We start from the raw sequence: 22706 nt of genomic DNA, 5'->3' as shown, positions 1-22706 counted from the left end.
TAGAAGTGGTTCGAATCCAACCAGGTACATTTAAATTTATATATAAATTGAGTCAATTACAATGTATAAAGTATCTTAGAATTTGCGGCGATCCATCGAAATCCCAAGTGGCTCAGGTGGTTAAGACCACTGCACTTGGATATAAACCTTTGCCCGTTTAGAAGTGGTTCGAATCCAACCAGGTACATTTAAATTTATATATAAATTGAGTCAATTACAATGTATAAAGTATCTTAGAATTTGCGGCGATCCATCGAAATCCCAAGTGGCTCAGGTGGTTAAGACCACTGTACTTGGATCTAATCATTTGCCCGTTTAGAAGTGGTTCGAATCCAACCAGGTACATTTAAATTTATATATAAATTGAGTCAATTACAATGTATAAAGTATCTTAGAATTTGCGGCGATCCATCGAAATCCCAAGTGGCTCAAGTGGTTAAGACCACTGCACTTGGATCTAAACCTTTGCCGGTTTTAGAAAGGGTTCGAATCCAACCAGGTACATTTTTATTATATTGAATTGAATTCAATTAAAAATATAAAAATACTGGGGTTCGAACCAGCAACCCTTTAGTCGTTAGACTTTGGCACTATCCGTTGCGCCACACAAGTTAACATATAAACTATGTAAAAAAAAAAAATTAAGAACCTTTGTATTAATTAAAATGTACAAAATATAAAGTATTTTAGAATCTTTACTTGGTCATCAAATCCTCAAGTAGCTCGTTGGTGAGTAATAGTGTGATTGGATCTGAACATGTTTGCTTTGGCGAGGGTTCAAATACCACCAAGTGCATTTTTTTTATATAAATTGAATTCAATTTGCAAACAAAATTAGTAAATAGTGTGGTATCACTGGGACTCGAACCAGTGAGCCTCCAATCACTATACGTAGCACTAACCGCTGCGCTACACAAGTGAACATATTAACTTAAAAAAAAAAAAAAATAAGAACCTTCGTTTTTCGATTGATGCTTTTATAAGTTTATGGCGTACAAATTAACGTGCACTTTCAGTAAGTTCCTAGGTAGCTCAGAGGTACAGACGTATGGCTGACGTGGTCGGTGGTTCGAGAGCTGTGCTGGACGAGATGGACTTGGTGATGGACCTTCAGATGCACTTGGAGATGCTTGGAATTGACTCGGACAGGCAATCGATACGGACAGGCAATCGGATACGGACTGAGCAATCAGATACGGACAGGCAATCGGACAGGCATCGGATACGGACAGGCATCGAAAACGGACAGGGAAGCGGATACGGACAGGCAATCGGATACGGACAGGCATCGGATACACATCGGAAACGGACAGGGAAACGTGGAGGAGAGTGGAGGAGAGTGGAGGAGAGTGGAGGAGAGTGGAGGAGAGTGGAGGAGAGTGGAGGAGAGTGGAGGAGAGTGGAGGAGAGTGGAGGAGAGTGGAGGAGAGATGGGAGAAAATAATTTTATTTAAATTTAAAATTTTTTTTTTTTTTTCTTTTTTTTCTTTTTTTGCCCATAACGGGAATCGATCCCGCGATCTCTAGATCCATAGGCGGTAGTTTAGCGCGTTAAGCCAAAAATCAACCTGAAAGAAAAAAAAATTTTTTTTCGAAGTGTTAAACCTTCGGTCAAAAATCAGAAATTTTTTAAAAAGTCGGTCCAAACCGCAAATATTCCGTGTTTTACCATTTACATGTCGGTCCAAACCGCAATAATTCCATGTTTTACAAAAAAGAGATGGTAAAACATGGAAATTTACGGTTTGGACCGACATGTAAATGGTAAAACACGGAAAAACAGCGGTTTGGACTGACATGTTTTTAAAATGAGAAAATGGTAAAACACGGAATATGCACGGTTTGGAACGACATTTAAATGGTAAAACACAGAAAATTAGCGGTTTAGACTGACATATTTTCAAAAGTTTTGATTAATCAGGCAAAGACAACGATTTAAACTAACATTTTGGACATTAATTTGTATTTAATTTTCAATTTAAATCAAAAAGTATTAAATATATGTATGTCAATTTGTCAATTTCAAATGGGACGGGGTAGGGCCAGAGTAATGGGGGAGGAGAAACATTATTATATGTATCATTAAATGTTAAATTAGTTAGTTTTATAATCTACGTTTGAAATTTAAATATATTTGAAAATGTGTATTTAAAATATATCATATCTTCTTTACCAATTTGTCAGTAGTTAATAAAGTCCTACAAAATAAAGTGCGAATTATAAATAAATTTACATAGCAATCATAGGAAAAGCAAGCCACAATGACCAAACAATAATGATAATAGACCTAATAGTTAGTTTTTGTATTTACTAGTGCTTGTACTCAATAAAGGTACCAATGTAGCCTACCAGTAAAGTACCCTATACAAAGTTATACTACGTGGACGAATTAAAAATAGACACAATTGGGGCACAATGTCGCGATCAAAAGAGATAATAAATCAGTTTCCTGACCTACAAATTAAGCTGAATAAGGTCTGTATTAATAAAGTTTCTATAAAGTCACGTATGTGCACGAAAAATTAATAATGGGGCCCTATTTATAATAGTTCATTCTTATAAAGCGCATATAAGCAAGCTCTCAATGCGCTGAACATTATTACCCCAGTCAGTAGACGATCAGTAGTCGAACGTCCAACACACTGCGCCACACGCCCTCAGGACATTCTAAGACCCAGCTAGAGCCACAATGTCACAAAATAAAAATGATTAATAATAATATTTAAGTTGCCCTTACAACTAAGTAGGCTAATAAAGTTGCCTGTACCATATAAACCTGTATAAATGCGTGAACGAATTACTAATAATAGGGTCGTATTTACATTCTCAAACACAGCTAGAGCCACAATGTCACAAAATAAAAATGATTAATAATAATATTTAAGTTGCCCTTACAACTAAGTAAGCTAATAAAGTTGCCTGTACCCTATAAACCTGTATAAAAGGATGCGTGTGCGAATTATTAATAGGGTCCTGTATGTAATTCAAAGTACCAAAGCTCCTGTAATAATAAAGTTACCTGAACTCAATTAAGATCCTGTACCAAAGATCCTGTACTAATAAAGTTGCGTGTACCCAACGAAGGTACCTGTACCAAAGCTCCTGTACTAACAAAGTTGCTTGCACTCAATTAAGATCCTGTACCAATAAAGCTCCTGTACTAATAAAGTTGCTTGTACCCAACGAAGGTACTTGTACCAAAGCTCCTGTACTAACAAAGTTGCCTGAACTCAATTAAGATCCTGTACTAATAAAGTTGCTTGTACCCAATGAAGGTACCTGTACCAAAGCTCCTGTACTAATAAAGTTACCTGAACTCAATTAAGATCCTGTACCAAAGATAATGTACTAATAAAGTTGCGTCGTGTACCCAAAGGAGATACCTATACCAGAGCTCCTGTACTAATACAGTTGGTTGTACCCAACGAAGGTACCTGTACCAATAAAGCTCCTGTACTAATAAAGTTGCCTAAACTCAATTAAGCTCCTGTACTAATAAAGTTGGTTGTACTCAACGAAGGTACCTGTACCAAAGCTCCTGTACTAATAAAGTTGCTTGTACCCAACGAAGGTACCTGTACCAATAAAGCTCCTGTACTAATAAAGTTGCTTGTACCCAACGAAGGTACCTGTACCAAAGCTCATGTACCAATAAAGTTGCGTGTACCCAACGAAGGTACTTGTACCAATAAAGCTCCTGTACTAATAAAGTTGCTTGTACCCAATAAAGGGTGCCTGTACCAAAGCTCATGTACCAATAAAGTTGAGTGTACCCAATGAGTACCTATACCAATGAAGCCCCTGTACAAATTCAACTGTATGATCACGACGTGTACGAATTACGGATGAAACCTGCAGTACTACTACCACCAATTAAGCTGTACTAAAAACATTGCTTGTACTCAACGAAGGTACCTGCGACCAAACGTTAATGATAATATCGTAATTAGTTGCGTGTACCAATAAAGCTCCTGTACTAAAGTTGCCTGAACTCAATTAAGATCCTGTACTAATAAAGTTGCTTGTACCCAATGAAGGTACCTGTACCAAAGCTCCTGTACTAATAAAGTTACCTGAACTCAATTAAGATCCTGTACCAAAGATCCTGTACTAATAAAGTTGCGTGTACCCAACGAAGGTACCTGTACCAAAGTTCCTGTACTAACAAAGTTGCCTGTACTCAATTAAGATCCTGTACTAATAAAGCTGCTTGTACCCAATGGAGATACCTGTACCAGAGCTCATGTACTAATACAGTTGGTTGTACCCAACGAAGGTACCTGTACCAAAGCTCCTGTACTAATAAAGTTGCGTGTACCCAATGAAGGTACCTGTACCAATAAAGCTCCTGTACTAATAAAGTTTCTTGTACCCAACAAAGGTACCTGTACCAAAGCTCATGTACTAATAAAGTTGCTTTTACCCAATAAAGGTGCCTGTACCAAAGCTCATGTACCAATAAAGTTGAGTGTACCCAATGAGTACCTATACCAATGAAGCCCCTGTACAAATTCAACTGTATGATCACTACGTGTACGAATTACGGATGAAACCTGCAGTACTACTACCACCATTAAGCTGTACTAAAAACATTGCTTGTACTCAACGAAGGTACCTGAGACCAAACGTTAATTATAATATCGTAATTAGTTGCGTGTACCCAATGAAGGTACCTGTACCAATAAAGCTCCTGTACTAATAAAGTTGTCTGAACTCAATTAAGATCCTGTACTAATACATTTGTTTGTACCCAACGAAGGTATCTGTACCAAAACTCCTGTACTAATAAAGTTACCTGAACTCAATTGAGCTACCTGTACCAATTAGGCTCCTATATCAAGCTGTACTAATAAAGCTTGTACTAATAAAGTTGGTTTTACCAAGTTAGCTCCTGTACTAATAAAGACAACGTTTACCAATTAAGCTACCTATATACCAATTAAGCTGTACTAATACGTGTATGAATTAATAATAGGGCCCTGTCTACATGAAATTCACAATGCTAGCCTCAATGTGACCAACAATAATTATAATAATAATAGTTAATTGCCTGTGCAGTACAAATAAAGTGGCTTAGGTGACCCACACCAATTCAGTTCCATCTACCCTACAATGTAATTAAGTTGCATGCACGAATTTACCTGTACCAATAAGTTAACTGTACCAATTAAAAACCATTTTGCATTATGGAAATATGAAACTTTAAAAATTGACTGATTGATGACATTTAATTTAAATCCACACATCTACTCAAAAAACTTCTTAAATAAAGACAGATTGCTAAAGAAGATGTCAAATTAAACAATGTTTAATCTCCAAATAAATCCGTACTAAGATCAATTTGATGCCTCTCATCCTCTCCACAAAGTGATCATAGACCAACTTAATCCAAGTGGTAGATTGAGGCTCCTCAGTGTGAAAACAAATCGATTTGCTAAATCCTTTATTCTCTCCGGTATCATCCAGTACAACAGGAAGTCAAGAAGATAATTTTATATTGTAATTTTTTAGATGTTTTTATATGAATGGTTTTATGCTATATTTGTTTTTATAGTGTTTTCTTTGTTATTATGACGAGCAATGAATTTCCTTTTTGAGGATCAATAAAAGTTATCTTATCTTATCTTATCTTATCTTAATTTGTTTGACTATACCTATGTTACCCCAATATTAAGCTATATCAACCACGTGCTTCCTATTATGAGGAGTTGAGGCTAGTTTGACTCAATGCTAGGCCTAGCCAACTACCGGGCTTTTATTAATAACATCTAAATCTATATTGTTTAAAACTATTGCTTACCTTTAAAACATCATTGTTTCACATCCTGAGATTTTACGCTAGAAAACGTCTTTAAATTTCTGTTGTCGACGACGTGCAGAGCCAATATTATTCCATGTTTGTTGTTATTGTGTGCAGTGATGCATTGATATTTAAATGAGCTATTCCCGCGGTAATCTTGAATATGCATGTGCTGCTGCAGAAAATACTATACCATTACGATCATCATTACCGGTGTAATATTAATGTGATATCGCTTCAATTCCAGCCTTGTGTCCATTGTCGGCCGGTCGATCGGACTGCTAAAATTACAATTAACTCTTTCAATAATAGAAACTAAACACACAAATGTAAAACAAACAAAAGATCTTATTTTATCATTACAAAATTAACATTCGGTAAAAACATTAGGCCTATTTGTTTTTGACTCGATTTCGATGTTATTTGTAACTTATAAATAACAAAATATGTATTGTTTTTTTTTTCATTTTGTATCGGGACACAAATAAAAGAAATGATGTTTCTTGGATTTCACTTCAAGGTGCAAGATTCATTTTTTGTAGGCTACAATATCACTGAAAACTTTAAAAAAAAAAATGTTTAATCAAATTTGTTTTTTTTTACAAACTTGAGATGGTTAAAATAGTTTTGATTCAGTATTATGGAAGGCACAATTCATCAAATAAAGTATTGATTCAGTATTATGGAAGGCAAAATTCGTCAAAACAAGGTATTGATTCAGTATTATGGAAGGCAAAATTCGTCAAATAAAGTATTGATTCAGTATTATGGAAGGCAAAATTCGTCAAATAAAGTATTGATTCAGTATTATGGAAGGCAAATTTCGTCAAACAAAGTTTCAAAGTAACGGTTGATGCTTATGTTTATCGGGTACAAATTAACTTCGACTTACAGTAAGTTGTTATGTGGCTCGGAGAGTCAGACGTACGTAGGTTTGCTGTAGTAGTTCGTGGTTCGTGGTTCGAGAGCTGTGCTGGTACCTGTCGAGATGGACTTGGTGATGATGGAAGCGCGCGATTTTAATCGGACAGGCGTCGAAACGCACATGGATTTAAATCGCCATGTAAATGGTAAAACATGGAAAAATATAAACTCAAATTGTGAATAATTTAATATTTTTATCATTTTTAAATATAAAATAAATAGTGTTGACTGTTTAGTAGACTTGTATAAATAAAATATACATTCAGAATTTAATTTTTTCGGAATTGATTAGGCCTATACACAGAAAGCAGGGGAGCGATATTTATTTTCACTTAAGCGACATAGTGAAAAAATAATTTGTAATAGATTGAATTTAACATAATAATAAAGCATCGTACAAGTGATTTTAAAGTGATCTTTAAAACTTACTTAATACGAATAGAATTATGTACAAGCGGTTGTCTGTAACGTTTGATTTGGAATGATCATAATATCATTACAGAAAGACGGATTATTTTAATTTGTATTAACTACTAAAGTAATATAATGACAATAACGATATTAAATTATAGTTAAACATCGCGCATCATTTAGACATAAATATATGTTAAATTAGTTATTTAAACTACGTCGAAAATATAATCTCTAAATAAACTTTCAATTAATCATTTTAAATAGAATGAATGCCTCATTGTGAAGACAAAACAAGGTTCCGAACTTTTAATTTATCATTATTTTATCTTGATATTAATTAATTTTAAACTTAATTGATATTTACATTTTAAAATAATCAATCAAATAAGTGCATTTGAAGAGTGGAAAATAAACGAAATGAAAATAAGTGTATGAATTTATACGTGAATAATGTCGATGATTGTCTGTAATATTCTTTAAATTATTTAAATATAATATTTTGGATTGCAAAGTGTTCAATGTAATTGTCTTCTTTGTATGCATTGATTTAAAATGATTTTGATAAAAGAAAATATTAAAACCACAATTTAATTCTTACAGACTTACTATATAAAGCATTTAAAACACATCAATGAATGGAGATTTCAATAAAAGATTAATTATTTTATTGACGTTAGCAAGTGTTTATGAACGAGAATGTATTATTATTTTCTTTTATATTGTAATTTAATCCTTTATGGCAACAGATCTTTTCATCTGCTCGTCTTGGAATAATAATTAAAGAGGGAACATCAATAGATTTTTTTAGTGGTTAAGCAACATCTCCTTCCTTCTTTTTGAATTTGAATACTTGTTTCGGCGAGCTTCAAAGTGCTCTGCTTTTCTTCCTTTTTTTTGTCGTTATTTTGGGATATTTATGGATCATTTTGTTTGTGTACTGTAAAGCCCTTAGAAACATTGTATTAGGTGTTATATACTAAAAGGGCTCTTATATTTTAATTTACCGCTCTTTTCAGTTTAGTAATAAATGTTCAATTCTATAATAAGCAAGGACACTTTTAAAAATTGGTTCTTTATTTATAATATGAAATCATTTGGATTCTAAACAAATGGACAACTTTTACCAGTCATTCACACTGGATATTTATTAAATAAGTTACAAATATGAAATAATGATAATACTATTGTGATTTTACAACGTTGATTTATAAATCAATTTCTGAGCAAACCTTGCAGTCAACATTGTAAACAATTTAATCTCAATTATAAATATATGCACTGATGAAGGGCTAGTGTTGCCCGAAAGCTCTGCTAACTTTTCTGGCTGTTTACTTTATCGTTTTGATTTAGCTTTTTGCTTTATATTTTTGTATCTCCATTGAGATCCCGCCACTGATACCCACAGCATTGTCATTTTTTCAGTAATTTGCCTTTGGATTTATTTATATATATATATAATAAATAATTTTAGAATCAATTTTAAATTTATTAATAAATAAAAACAGCAATAGGCATAAAGTATTAATAATGGTATTGTGTTTATTCATAATAATATCAATCAACAAGTATAAATATATTTATGTTTTTTGTTTTCCTGATCAATAGGTATTATAATAGTTATCAAGATTACAGTGATGTTAATATGAAAAAGATATAAAGTGAAATGATAGTAAAATATTAGCTGGTAACACACAAGTTTAAAATGAGCAGACATGTAATGGTATCATCTCCTACTTTACCTGGACTTACTTACATAGGACTTACATACATGACCTACTTACATACCTGGACTTACTTATATGACCAACTTACATACCTGGACTTACTTATATGACCAACTTACATACCTGGACTTACTTATATGACCAACTTACATACCTGGACTTACATAGAACTTACATACATGACCTACTTACATACATGGTCTACCTAGCTGGACTGACTTACTTACACTTACACACATGGACTTACTTAAACTTACATACATAGGACTTATTTCCATATCTGGCCTACTTACATACATACCTTTATCCACTAGCTAAGAAAGGGGATATATAATATGGAGAGAGGGATGTAAAATAAAAGAGGGATACCATTACATGAAAACGAACGACAACAACAAGATGTACAAACGAATTAGTGAATTAGAAAAAATGAAGTAAAATGGTTAAGCAAGTTAGTGTAGTTGTATTGATGAATTATGGACATTTCAAAGTGTTTACTTCGATTAAAATAAGACACATTTTTGTTTCATTATAATTGCTAAATTAGAACACAATATATTTGTCATAGTCTGTCTCGTATTTTGTCCGGTTCTCGTACTTTTGCCGGTTCTTGTCGTGCGTTGTGCGGTTCTTGTCGCGCGTTGTTTGGTTCTTGTCGTGCGCGTTGTGCGGTTCTTGTCGCGTGTTGTTCGGTTCTTGTCGCGCGTTGTTCGGTTCTTGTCGCGCGTTCCCAATCTATAAAATATTTTAAAATACAGCAATTATATGCCTAAACAAAAACATTAAAAGCAAATTGTTTATTATAAAAATGGACTCTACATTATTGGACTTACATTTACGTGATGTATTTGATACAGTTTTTATACAACGATGGCATACACTACGTTCATTACTCAGTCTAGAAAAAAAACAAAAAGAAATTCTGAAAATTACATTTTAAACATTGCTTAGATTTTTTAATTTAGTAAGAGGCTTCCGTCACTGTTGAGGTTAGAAATAGGCTTATAAACAAGTATATAGTATTGGCATACTCTAGATAGTAATCTGATCTGTAATCTATACGAAATAATATTAGAATGCAGGGAGTTGTAATTGTTGGTCTTGGGCACACTTACCAATCGAAACAAAACCAAGATTATTTCATTTTTTTATATTGTCTTAGTTTGATACCATATTTTGCAGGATATTAAATGTTTAATAAGACATACCTACCTATGATATAATGTATTTACGTGAAAACGTTAAATTCTATTAGTACAAAAAAATATCTCCAATCTCTGAAAAAATAAAAATACATTTGATTCTTTTAAACGGTTACCGATTATTAAAATAAGGTAACCAATACTAAATGTAAATTTATAATAACGTTTTTATAAGTTATTTATTGAAAGATAAAAAAAGAAAATCTCCAAAAGAAAAAAATAGAAAAACTCCAAAAGTCTGAAAAGATAAAAATACATTTGATAACCTGAAAAAGAATAAATATTGTTATTTGCACATTATGATAACTGTGTTATTATTAATTATGAAATAGAATTAATTTTATTTGCAACATCATCAAATTCATTTAGGCTACGCAAATGGAAATAATATATTATTATTATTATTTATTCAGGCAAAAGATACATTTTACAAAATATAATACAAATCAACAAATTAAACAAAAACAACGCAAAAGAAAATATAAAATCATAGTCACTAGCTGCCAGGAAAGCACAAAAGCAGCCTAAGCCACTGTGTGTACCTCCAATCAAAATGGGTCCACTTATGTTTCTTTTAAACCGTTACCGATTATTAAAATAAACAGACCTACAAGCAAGGTAACCAATACTATATGAGAATTCATAATTGCGTGTTTATAAGTTACTTATTGAAAGATAAAAAAAGAAAATCTCCAAAAGAAAAATAGAAAAACTCCAATCTCTGAAAAAATACAAATACATTTGATTAACCTGAAAAAAATAACATTATTAGTTGCACATTATGATAACTGGTTTGGGTTGGAAATTGAGAAATATAATTAATTAAATACTACGTAAATGGAAATACTATTTACAATGTACAATCAAAATGGGTCCAGTTATGTTTCTTTTAAACAGTTACCATTTATTAAAATAAATAGGCCTACAAGTAACCAATACTAAGTTATTTATTGACAACTATAAAAAGAAAATCTCCAAAACAAAAATAGAAAAACTCTAATCTCTGAAAAGATAAAAATACATTTGATTAACCTGAAAAAAAATATGTTGTTAGTTGGGTCCAGTTATATTTCTTTTAAACGGTTACCAGATTAAAATAAATAGGCCTACAAGTAAGGTAACCAATACATGAAAATTTATAATTGCATTTTTATAAGTTATTTATTTAAAGGTAAAAAAATAAAATCTCCAAAAGCAAAACTCCAATCTCTGAAAAGATAAAAATACATCTGATTAACCTGAAAAAGAATAAATGTTGTTAGTTGCACATTTATGGGAACTGGTTGGGGTTGGAAATTACGACATAGAATTAATTTTTACGTAAATGGAAATAATATTTTTATGTTACAATCAAAATGGGTCCAGTTATGTTTCTTTTATGTGGTTACCGTTTATTAAAATAAATAGACCTACAAGTAAGGTATATGAGAATTTATAATTGCGTGTTTATAAGTTATTTATTTAAATGTATAAAAAGAATATTTCCAAAAGAAAAATTCCAATCTCTGAAAAGATAAAAATACATTTGATTAACCTGAAAAAGAATAAATATTGTTAGTCGCACATTATGATATTAACTGGTTTGGGTTGGAAATTTTGAAATAGAATTAATTGTATTTAATTACACCATCATCAAATGGATGTAGGCCTACGTAAATGGAAATAATATTTATGGTACAAACAAAATGGGTGTTTCTTATAAACGGTTACCAGTTATTAAATAAATAGGCCTACAAGTAAGGTAACCAATACTAAGTTATTTATTTAAAGGTTTAAAAAAAAAATCTCCAAAAGAAAAATAGAAAAACTCCAATCTCTGAAAAGATAAAAATAAATTTGATTAACCTGAAAAAAATATTGTTAGTTGCACATTATGATAACTGGTTTGGTTTGGAAATTATGAAATAGAATTAGGAATATAAGTAAATAGAAATAATACAAAAAATGGGCCCAGTTATGTTTCTTTTAAACGGTTACCGATTATTAAAATAAAGAGGCCTACAAGTAAGGTAACAGATACTACAATGAAAATTGTAAATTTATAATAGCGTTTTATTTATTGGAAGATAACAAAAGAAAATCTCTAAAAGCAAAACTCCAATCTCTGAAAAGATCCAAATACATTTGGTTAACATGAAAAAGAATAAATATTGTTAGTTGCACATTTATGGGAACTGGTTGGGGTTGGAAATAATTAATTTATACGTAAATGGAAATAATATTTTTATGGTACAATCGAAATGGGTCCATGACAGTTGTGTTTTGTCTTTAAATGGTATTAAAATAAATAGACCTACAAGTAAGGTATATGAGAATTTATAATTGCGTGTTTATAAGTTATTTATTTAAAGGTATGAAAAGAAAATCTCCAAAAGAAAAATAGAAATACTCCAATCTCTGCAAAGATAAAAATACATTTGATTAACCTGAAAAAGAATAAATATTATTAGTTGCACATTATAATAACTGGTTTAGGTTGGACATTTTAAAATATAATAACTCCAATCTCTGAAAAGATAAAAATACATTTGATTAACCTGAAACAAAAATTGTTAAGTGGGTCCAGTTATGTTTCTTTTAAACGGTTACCAGAAAAACTCCATTATCTGAAAAAATAAAAATATATTTGATTAACCTGAAAAGAATAAAATTATTAGTTACACATTATGATAACTGGTTTGGGTTGGAAATTAAGAAATAGAATTTTATTTTATTTGCACTATCATCAAATGGATTTAGGCCTACGTAGAATTTCATCATTAAATGAAAAAAATATTTGTATGACCCAGTTATGTTTATTTTAAACGGTTATCAGTTATTAATACAAGGCAATACATGGTTGCAGTCGCGTGCTCAGGTTAGTGTTTACCGACCGACCGACATAGTGAGCCGTAGAGTCGCGTTGCAAGCGACTAATAAATAGACCTGCAAGTAAGGTAACGCAATACTAACTTTATAAATGCGTTTTTATAATAGTTATTTATCGAAAGGTATTAAAAGAAAATCACGTAAAATCGATAAAACATAAATACCTTACCTCGACATTATCGTGTTTTAGTCTCTGTATCGTTTATGCTGTACAGTATTACGATGACGTAAACTACGATGACCTACGATGACGTAGACTACGTTGATAATCATTCACAAACAAGAATAATATAATCATTCAATGTAGGAGGTTAATATTTTTTTTAATTTACGCTAAAAAATTATCATTTATTTATATTGATGGCTTCCGTACCCATCTGAGTTAGTTAATAATTATTATATTATGTAAAAATGTGAATAAAAAGAATGAACGCGCGCGGTGCACCTCTTCTGAACCTGAAAAACAAACCAATATTATTAGATGACGTCATGATTGATGAAAGTTAGGCCGGCTATTACTTTGTAGGTTATGGTAATGTGAACTAAATGATTGGAAACTCTAAAAGGGTACGGAAGCCATTCAAGTCACGCTGCGTTTAGATGTTCAGTTTTTAAAAGTTACAAAATCTAAATTTGCTAAAGAAAAAAAATTATCTTCAATCTCTGGAAAGACAAAAATACATTGATTACCCCTAAAAAGAATATTTATTGTTAATGTACCATACATATGTCACTGTGGCTTAAGAATTAGTGGGAAAGTGGATTTACTTAAAATCTAAATAATGTTTAAATAGGCCTACATGTAATTTAGTAACGCTCTGCCTACAATATCAACCTTTATGTGACAAAATATGTGATGTGCTCATGGACCTCAAGATGATCACTACAAAACTTAGGAATATCACTACCATATTTGGGCACATCACACATTTTTTTTTGTCAAACTAGTTTGGTAATGTAGTAGAGTAATTCTCTCTATTTTGGTACGATGACCGGAAATTAATAATTATTCGCCTCTTGGATTAAATGGTGGTCAAAATGCCGTCTACATTTTCCACAATTTCATTCGATATACAACTTTTATAATAACTGGAATTGTATTGGGAAACGTGTCCTTGTTGGCTTAGGTTCTTACATGTCAACGATAACCGCCGACGACGACGGGAGACCAAACAGAGTGAATTCCAAAACAAGCAATTGCCTAGCTACTGGTATTGTAGACTATTAGTAATAGAGGTGGTTAGAGGCTTCAATATATTATTCTTAATTCGATTCAGGGAGTGAATATAGACTATTAACATTAAAAAGTGGATTATTTAGATTAATATAATTTATTAAAATGTACAAAATAATGTTCTGTTACTTACCCACACTGCAAAACCCGTTCCGCTAAACCGGTGAAGACGTACAGGTGCACGTCACGCAGCCATTCAAAAACTGAATTGTTATAAACGATTTCATTGGATCCTTCGCTAATATATGCAACTATTTTAATTGTGCGGCATATTTGTTTGCAAGGTTCGAGTGTGTGTTGTGTTTTTAACGAACGGCCATTTTATATATTATCCATTACCACTTACATTTATTTTGCTTTAACTAATTTGTCCTATTAGAAGAGGCGCCTAAATTCTATGAAAATCTCTTAACACGCTGGCTTATTTTATCTATTTATTTGTTTGATAAAACAATCAAATAGTAGTTTTATTGTGGAAAGCAATGACAATAATCAGTTCACAGTTATTATTTAGTATAGAGAATGCATCGGCTGTGTTCATAGCATGAAAATCACTCTTCCCCTTGTCCATAGCGGGGAAGTCACTCTTCCCTTTGTCCATAGCAGGGAAGTCACTCTTCCCCTTGTCCATAGCAGGGAAGTCACTCTTCCCCTTGTCCATAGCAGGGAAGTCACTCTTCCCCTTGTCCATAGCAGGGAAGTCACTCTTCCCCTTGTCCATAGCAGGGAAGTCACTCTTCCCCTTGTCCATAGCAGGGAAGTCACTCTTCCCCTTGTCCATAGCAGGGAAGTCACTCTTCCCCTTGTCCATAGCAGGGAAGTCACTCTTCCCCTTGTCCATAGCAGGGAAGTCACTCTTCCCCTTGTCCATAGCAGGGAAGTCACTCTTCCCCTTGTCCATAGCAGGGAAGTCACTCTTCCCCTTGTTCATAGCAGGGAAGTCACTCTTCCCCTTGTTCATAGCAGGAAAGTCACTCTTCCCCTTGTTCATAGCGGGGAAGTCGCTCTTTCCTTTGTTCATAGCGGGGAAGTCGCTCTTCCCCTTGTTCATTGGAGAATACTTAGTAGTAGTAGTTCTCGGTTGGGACTCGAACCCACGACCTCCAGATCACTAGCCTGGCGTATATACCTCTAGACCACCGAGCTTGCGCTGATGGCTAGTGGTTAGATTCGAGCCCAAGTAAGCAGCGGGTAGGCCCTACTGCACCAACAGGATTGTAATTGTAGTTTTGCGTCAGGGAGTTGAGTGATTAGATGTTTTGCCCTACTCTGACGTAAAGAACAATTGAGAATACTTGAGGAGAATATAAAAAACTATGAAATAAACAAAAATGTAAATTGTAAAAACACAAACACATGAATCCAAATGAGTGTCGTGTTTCCGCTAAATATCAAATATCAACGAAAAATACACCAATCTAATTTCGACTACTTTTTGTGTTGAGTCATAATCATTGTTATTATTTCCAATACTTTACATCTTAATTCGATAACTTACCAATTCATGTTATCACTAAAATTGTGTAATCTCTGCCGACTGATTGACAGAAGTCTGTCCCGCTCATGCACGTTGTAACTATCTGAGGCGCACCCCAAATCCAATAATGCTTTCATTTTGTAGCTTACAGATATTTCAAAGTAAAGGAATACTCTGTGTATAACTAAATCAATGGCCGTAAGTAGTTCCGAATTGTATTGATTGGCAGTTTGTTTGTTAAAAAAAACCCCGATTTGTATTGAAACCAGTGAAATAAAAATAAAATGTAAATGAATAAACTTAATTCGTGTTTCCGCAGCAATGTGTTTTTCATTCGATTTTTATCCACTTTTTTTTATCTCTACGTATCAAATAATTAATACACCACGAAAAACACCAAAAATAATATAGTCATTTTTATACTTTCGTTATGTATTTGCGTAAAGTCAAAGTTCCTATTGCTTTAATTTGTTAGCCTACATATTGAAGTGAAGGAATAGTGTATAACAAACCAATGGGCGTAAATACAGTAGTTCCGAATTTTATTCGTTATACAATTTGTTTTTATTTTAATAATTTGTCAAAGTACTTTTATCAAAGTGCGCTGTTATTATACTTGCTCATGCAAAGTATATATGCCTACAGTGCGCTATAAAAATCCTGTTATTATATTATGTATATTATATAGATATAAGTTTATTGAGAAAAACAAATCTTCGATATTTTATAGACACATTAATAACAAAGCATCCATTCCAATATCTCAAGCAAAGTGGGAATTTAATTTAAGGCGTTGGATGTATAAAGTTATTTAAAGTCTTTTTTTAGTATAGATATATACCTTTTTTTTTAAAGTTTACATCCGGGTATGAAGCGTCTCACATACACACAGAACCAAAATACTATTTTGGACTTGCACACTCTATAGACTCTAACCTTACGGTTCTCATTAAATAGATCACTCCATGCTATCCATTCTAAATATCTTATTTCCAAACTTGTTCATTCTTCATACTCATGTCATCCTTTTTTGTCTTGGTGAAAAGGGAGAGTATTTTATATTCCTCCCCTGAGTTTATAGCCTCTCTACCCGAACACGAACATTATAGAATAATGACAACTGTCAAAAGTACGTTTTTAATCAATTTTTATCATCTTTTTATTGCCATTTTTTTTATATAATTTAATTATTTTTAATATGATTTTACAAACATCAAAATCAATCATTTTATGCATATACAGCAAATGTTTACTTTTAACATTGTAACATATAAACGAGAGGAAAAAATATGCTTTAAAAATATAATACTTATAACAGAGTATGATAATAAAAGTGGGACGAACACACACAAGACAAAAAAAAGGATTTTATAGAGAATACATGCAAATTGGTTTAACAATGCCTCTCCTTGGTCCATATCCACCAGAACTTTCTCTGCATGTTTGAAGGTAATGTTGTTAAATGAACAATAACACGCTTGATATAAGCTGTGAAGAACAAATATTGAAAACAGACGTTATTAAGCATTTGTAGCTAGCTCTTCTGTATGATGTAGGCTATACATGTTTCTAAATCTATTTGTTATAACTTTTAATATGGTGAGTATGGAACAATACCAGACCATATTCTAAATTAAGTTTTCCTGATCTTGGTGGAGCAACGACTTCATTACAAACTGTAAACTCACTTGATTGGCTAAGCTTTCTTTATACTGTCCTCTTTCTTGTGGCCTCATCTGCTGCATCATGGTTGTTTGTAAATATTTTTCTGTGGCACCCATTCTCCTTTGCTGTCCTAGAGGTCTGAGCTTCTGCTTCTTAGATCTACCATAAACATATCAACATCCACCTTAGTCACTCTACAATGTGTAAGATCATCATGAAGTTATATGTTAAGCAATGACATTAGTGTGATCTTGAAATAGGCTTAAATAGCAAAAGGTTTGGTTTAAGTACTAATTAAAAGATAAATGGTATTTATGTTAAACCTACCTTCACTATCTTCTTGGTTTTTAACATGTTTATCACTAATTGCTTTTGTTGGAATAAATCACATCAACCCATTATAAAGACGCACTTTGACACCAATTGCTTGACCTGGGTAAATTACCACCTTCAAGATGACTCCATACCTACACAAAATCAAATGAATAAAATTAGAAACATGACAAAGAAAAACACACTGATTACATGGACACTACACAACGTGCAAGGGAAGATTTAAGCATTTGATTTGGAGATGTTTGATAGACCTGTCCTCTCATACTACAATATTAATTTATGTAGATACTTTGCGCAAATATTTGTTTAATAAGTAATGTTTTAGGTACCTCACTTAGTTCAGGAAAGTCATCCTGTAAACAGAATCGACACTGCCACAGACTAGTATCATCTTTATGGGTTGGCAACGTCAACGGGCAATTTGTTTTACTTGCCCTAGCACCAATTTTCCTGCAAACAATAAAATGACATTCTTTCTTAAAATTTCATCAGTGATATTTTTCATTAATGCTTTGTTTTTTATTTTAATTGCATATCCTTTAGTCCATTATTATACTACATATTGACATTGTGCATAGATTAATTATTCCCATATTTTAACATAGCAATATGGCAGAGATGGATGATATGATACAAGCATTAACGACAGCACTCCAAGGCCTAACCACACAGCGAAGTCCACCACTGGTACTCCAGATCTTATTAGCCAGAAGCCAAGGCCGATGTTTTCGGTGTGCTGTGAGTAAATCACAAACCTCTAAAATCAGACCACCACTACATCATCTTCTCGCTTTCAAACCTTTAGAACTTTAGCTATTGATTTCCTAAAGCTCGACAGAGGAATAGGAGGGTTCAAAGATGTCTTTGTAATGACAGATGCCTATTCAAAGTTTGCTGCTACTGTCGCTTGCAAAGACCAGTCCGCAAAAGGGGGTAGAGAGAGCTCTGAAAGATCATTGGTTTGTTTGCTATGGGGTACCCGGTTGAATTCATTCAGATCAGAGTAAAAACTTTGGCTTTGTGCAAACTGTATAACATAACAAAATCCAGAACTTCAGGTTACCACCCAGTTGGGAACAGGCAAACTTAACTTTGTGCAGCTTATTGAGAGCTATGAAACCAGCAGAGCGAAGACGATGGTCTGAGATGCTAGGACATGTAGTAGTTATCTATAATACCACCCAACATACGGTGAACGGTGTTACGCCTTACTTATTGATGATGGGGAGAGAACCAAAATTGCCTATCGACCTTATCCTAGATAATGCAAGCTCAATTTGGGATGAAGACTATATAGAGCAACAATAAAAAATGATGCAAAGAGCAGCAGAAGTGGTGAGTTCTAGGCTGAGAGCGGCTGCGGATAGGGAAGAAAGACGTCATCCACCAAAAAATTCTGAACAGTTCAAAATTGGTGAGCGAGTTCTAATTTGCAGGGAACACTTTGATGGTCGATAATATTCGGAAACTTCATACATTGTAACTGTATAAAACAAATACCGTAGGTGATGTTTACCAACTTAGGCCAACCAACGGAGGTGCTACTAAATGGGTTAATAGAAGAAGAATAATTTATCTGAAGACGAGGATCAAATTTGGTTGCAATTCAGAAATTTATAAATGCATGGACATAAAGCTGCGGAAACACAACCTAAATCATACAAATTAATTACCTCAAAATGCTCACACATTGTGAATTGTTAAAGCGGTGATACTTACTTACACATTTCACAGATTCAAACTCGACCGACTATACTGAGCATTGATCCAGGAATAATTAAAACTGCAAACTATGTGATCAGTCGATACGGTTGGACGGCTGCCGAGACTAAACACTGTTTTAATTTGGCGGCCCAGCATGGTTTTTGTAGATTCACCCATTGTGAGCAAGTTGCATGATATGTGATGCAACAACTTACAAAACATGGCTGCTTTTCAAATCAAGATTTCAAATTACTGTTATTTTTTGCCTTTTTTAGTGATCCTTAAAAATTCAACACCATTCAGCAGTTTTGTACGAGATTTGTAAAATTAAGCGACCAATTTAGTAGCATTAACAACATTTTTTTTTGCAAGCCGTCTAAAACGTCTTTCTTCTTAGGCCACTGTGTCGCGGAATAATGTATTAATTATACCAATTAGGATGGTATTTATTTGAATAAACGCCCGGAACACTTCCCCAATAAAACATCAATTAAAATAATATCTCGCTACTCAACCCCACCCCAAATACATCTAATAAACGCCCATCCACAATATTATATTTATAACCCAATTATACTATTTTTAGTAGATTTCTTCGGACTGTTATCTACAATTGACCAAGCATTTGTTATTCTTTTTTACCACTTTTCATATCTACAATAAACACTATACGCCTTAAACGCTATTAATCAAAGACACTTTGGTTAGTGAGTACGTTTAGTTTTACAAATATCAAAACGGTAACCGACCGAAATTGTCCAGGCCAGAATGTCCTTCTAAAACTGTTTACGTCCCGAGTCATTATCATTCAGAGAACCATCGTCTACACTTCCTAGAGGGAGAGCGAGCAAAGCGAGCTCACCCTCTAGTGTTATAAATTTTATATATTCTTCAGTATCGTCATTAACATTATACTTACAAGTATAAACTGGGTGTCTTGACATGTAGTCAGCAGGGTTTTGGTCACCTGGTTTATATTATATTTCAAAAGTTTATGGTTGAAGACGTAGTACCCAGCGTTCAATTCTTGCTGATGGCTTTGATGTGGAACTTCCATAGATAACTTCAAAAGGCAACTTCCAAAAGCTTGTGTCGGTGATAAGCGTAAATTTTTCTCCAAATAAAAATAAATGAAAGTGTTCCACTGCCTAGACAATGACAAGTGCCTCTTTTTCCGTTTGCGAATGTCTTTTGTCTACATTGGACAGGCTTTGACTGGCATATGCTACTATTCTGTTATCATCGTGCTTTGGCGTATTTTGTGAAAGGATCACGGATACTCCTACAGGGCTTGCGTCAATTATCACAAATGTCTCTTTCGCGTTTTGAAAATGACCCATGACTGGTGCATTACAAAGTGCAAGGAATATACTCATCGAATGCTTGTTGGTGCTCATTTTTCCACACAAAGTTAACATTTTTCTTTTTCGTCGCAAAATCGGGCACATACTTTGTGCTATAATTAACCATACTAAGAAAGCTTCTAACTTCCCCTGTGGCTCCACAGTTTCGACATTTTGTATTTTGTGGTTGTGATTGAACTGGTCTGTGTCCAGTTTGTACTTTATGAATTTCTACTTTTTCCATATCTGTTGCTCATACCTCCGACACTTATATAGCCCTGGCTTCCTTCAAAACATTGTCTAATGTCCAATCAGGTTGTTTCAAGAATTCTCTGCGCAACTTCTTATTTACAGTTTTCTGTAAAATTTGTGCTCTTAGTTCTTTAGCCAGATCAGCAAATTCACAGTGCTTGGCCATATTTCGTAGCCGTGTCAGGACTGAAATGTTGTGTTAATTTTTCTTTCACATTTTGAAATTTATCGTTTCTTTCTGCCAATGTATTGTAAATGTCATAGACTTTAGTCCTGGCTAAAAGCAACAGTTGGGACTGTTCATCCTTTGTAATACTCTTTGCTATGAAGTACGTATCTAGCCTGGCTATTCATATCCCACCTCGCCGCTGTGTTGGACGGGTTTTCATCTGGGTCAAATCTAGTCAGCGTACGAGCTAACAGATCGTGTGACGCCACTCTCTTTAATTTATCTTCAATTAAGTTGTTCTTTTGTCAGCTTATCCTTCACTTATTATATTAACTCACATATTTATCCTCGTCGCCAATATAAATGTTCGTACCGTTAATAAATACACGGAAACACATGTGCTTGCTTCGCCATCATTTTATTCTCTATCCTTATACTCTCTAACATAGAGGGTGCTCTACTAATCCGTATATTACAGTTACTATTGAAGGGGGGTTACTATTTGGGTGTGGGTTACTATTACAAGATTTTTGGTACTTACCATTATTATGTGATGTGAGCTTATTTGGCAGATACATTCTGGTGTGAACCATGATGATATCCCCATAACATGAGTGTTACCAGGTGGGCTTACTCCATACAAGTATTTGGAAATCTAAAAAACAATATTTCACATTCATACAAATACTTTAATGTCTTTCTAACAGAAAAACTTGTTAAGCAGAAAGGTGTTCTTTCACAAAGTACAACGCAATTGCTCAGCTTGTAATATTAATAAAAAGTTAAAATTTAATAAAAAGTTCATGTTTTGTATTGTATTTTTATCGTCATATTTCTTTGCATAGCTATTTATTTTTACAATAAATTATCAAACTAAAACATACTTACTATGTTTGTTACCAGTCTTGGTTGCAGTACATGTTGATTTGTCGTTGTCCACATGTGAAAAAAAAAAAAAAAATTATATGAAAATTTAAACCGATAAATTTAAAATACATTTATTATCTCTTTATTATTCGTGTCAATAAACTATAAATAGAAACATTACTTACCATGTGACATGGCCTATCGTGTGCGGCACTTCAATAAACATCCGTTTGAAAATTAGATTATATAATTGTGCATAAAGCTTAATAAGCAAGCCCGATTGGCTCTGGCTCAAATTTAACTAGATTCAATGCATTGTTGGATACGATTGGTCACTTACTATGATGGGCTATGCCCGAAGCATTGGTCACTTTGATGGGCTATGCCCGAAGCATTGGTCACTTTGATGGGCTATGCCCCAAGCATTGGTCACTTTGATGGGCTATGCCCGAAGCATTGGTCACTTTGATGGGCTATGCCCGAAGCATTGGTCACTTTGATGGGCTATGCCCGAAGCATTGGTCACTTTGATGGGCTATGCCCGAAGCATTGGTCACTTTGATGGGCTATGCCCGAAGCATTGGTCACTTACTATGATGGGCTATGCCCGAAGCATTGGTCACTTACTATGATGGGCTATGCCCGAAGCATTGGTCACTTTGATGGGCTATGCCCGAAGCATTGGTCACTTACTATGATGGGCTATGCCCGAAGCATTGGTCACTTT

At 33.6% G+C, this 22706-nt stretch overlaps 2 long non-coding RNA genes across 2 annotated transcripts; both read right to left on the bottom strand.

Moving 5' to 3' along the window:
* Positions 1-9278: 9278 nt before the first annotated feature.
* LOC140059197 (uncharacterized) lies at positions 9279-10327 on the bottom strand. The gene is made up of 3 exons (XR_011847138.1): positions 10075-10327; positions 9696-9760; positions 9279-9597 (listed from the first exon to the last, which is right to left on the bottom strand). It is a non-coding gene; the product is annotated as an uncharacterized lncRNA (long non-coding RNA).
* Positions 10328-16532: 6205 nt separating this feature from the next.
* LOC140059371 (uncharacterized) lies at positions 16533-22412 on the bottom strand. Its single transcript, XR_011847171.1, has 6 exons — positions 22001-22412; positions 21654-21767; positions 17974-18094; positions 17636-17775; positions 17332-17502; positions 16533-17131 (listed from the first exon to the last, which is right to left on the bottom strand). It is a non-coding gene; the product is annotated as an uncharacterized lncRNA (long non-coding RNA).
* Between the last annotated feature and the right edge of the window lie 294 nt (positions 22413-22706).

The sequence above is a fragment of the Antedon mediterranea genome, chromosome 9 (assembly GCF_964355755.1).
Source record: "Antedon mediterranea chromosome 9, ecAntMedi1.1, whole genome shotgun sequence".
Lineage (NCBI taxonomy): Eukaryota > Metazoa > Echinodermata > Crinoidea > Comatulida > Antedonidae > Antedon > Antedon mediterranea.
This window is presented reverse-complemented; position numbering and strand designations above follow the sequence as displayed.